Raw genomic sequence first — 1499 nt, forward strand, 5'->3', positions numbered from 1 at the left:
TAATAATAAGTATTTTAGGGTTAATAATAATAATAATTAATAATTACTCCGTATTTAATGCTATTAGGGTTCCTGTGTACCCGTGTCAGGGCTGCTCCGCGAGTTACGGTGCCCGGAGCAGGAAAACTCTGCGAGTCGCGGGGTTCTAAAATTCAACTCTGGTACAGTTTTTAATTCGACGCGTTTTTTTTATATATTTTCTGTTTTAAAAACTAAATAAAATACTTATATAAAAAAAACTTATATTTAAAAACTAAAATAAAAATAGAACTACTGAATAATTTTATAAATAAAAATCTTAAAACTAGATTTATATATATATATTTTTTTTCGGTTTTTTTTTAATTTTTTTATATTTTAAATAAACACAAAATATTTAAATAAAACTTATATTTTTTATAAAATAAAAATAAAGAAACTTTATAAAACTTAAATATTTAATAAACTCTTAAAAATATTATATTTTTGTTTTTCTTTTTATGTTTCTATAAGCGTTGCGCTTCCGGCTTTTAAGCTAGATTGTTCCCCGGCAGCGGCGCCAAAAATACTTGATGTTATGCGAGGTGTATATAAAATAGCTTAAATTTTGCTAGGAAATACTATTAAATACGTTACAATTTTACACAAGATATTTATTTATTTATTGAATGGATATACTTAAACCTTGCTACAACACTTATAGGCAGTGTACCTAATCGTACAGTAGTGTAGTTTTTAGTAAGTCCGGTTCGTTCCACAGGGAAAATCTTTTTCACAAAGCTTAACGCTATATTAGTTTAATTTATAAAAATACAAATATATATATAAGTAATATTATTATTATAAAGGGGGGTTTTTACCGTTTAATGACCGGTTTGTCGCTTTTAAAACTTTACTCGCAGTTAAAACCAAATGTAAAATATTAAATAAATAAAAGACTTAATTTAAAGCGTAAAGTAAATAACGATAATGAAATTGCGAATAATAAAAGTGCTATAAAATAAACTTGCGATAATTAAAAAGTACGATAATTAAAAGTGCAATTAAATACAATAACAATAAATAAAAATGCGATAATTAGAAGTGCAATTAAATATAAAATAAAGGAAATTAAATATGAAATAAAAGAATTATGCTTATTTAAACTTCCGTAATCATGATGTTTGACGTGTTGATTTTAGTTTTATGCCCATGGGTTAATTGTCCTTTGTCCTGGATTATTTAATATGTCCGTCTGGTTTTTTTCCATAACAGTCCATCTGTCATAAATATAAAGTGCGAGTGTCCTCGTCAAATTATCCTTATACCCGAAGTCAAATATTCCAACTAATTGGGGACTTAAACTGTAACAAGATTTTAATACTTTGTTTAATAATTACACCAGGATGTCGACTGAGTGTAACCCAAGGTTTTAATACTTTGTTATCAATTATGCCAAGTGTCCTTGTACATAATTTCACCCCTGTTTTAATAATTCTAGTGGCTATTAATCCATTCCCGTGTCCGGTTAAATGAACGAT

This window comes from Rutidosis leptorrhynchoides, chromosome 7 (genome assembly GCF_046630445.1).
Source record: "Rutidosis leptorrhynchoides isolate AG116_Rl617_1_P2 chromosome 7, CSIRO_AGI_Rlap_v1, whole genome shotgun sequence".
Lineage (NCBI taxonomy): Eukaryota > Viridiplantae > Streptophyta > Magnoliopsida > Asterales > Asteraceae > Rutidosis > Rutidosis leptorrhynchoides.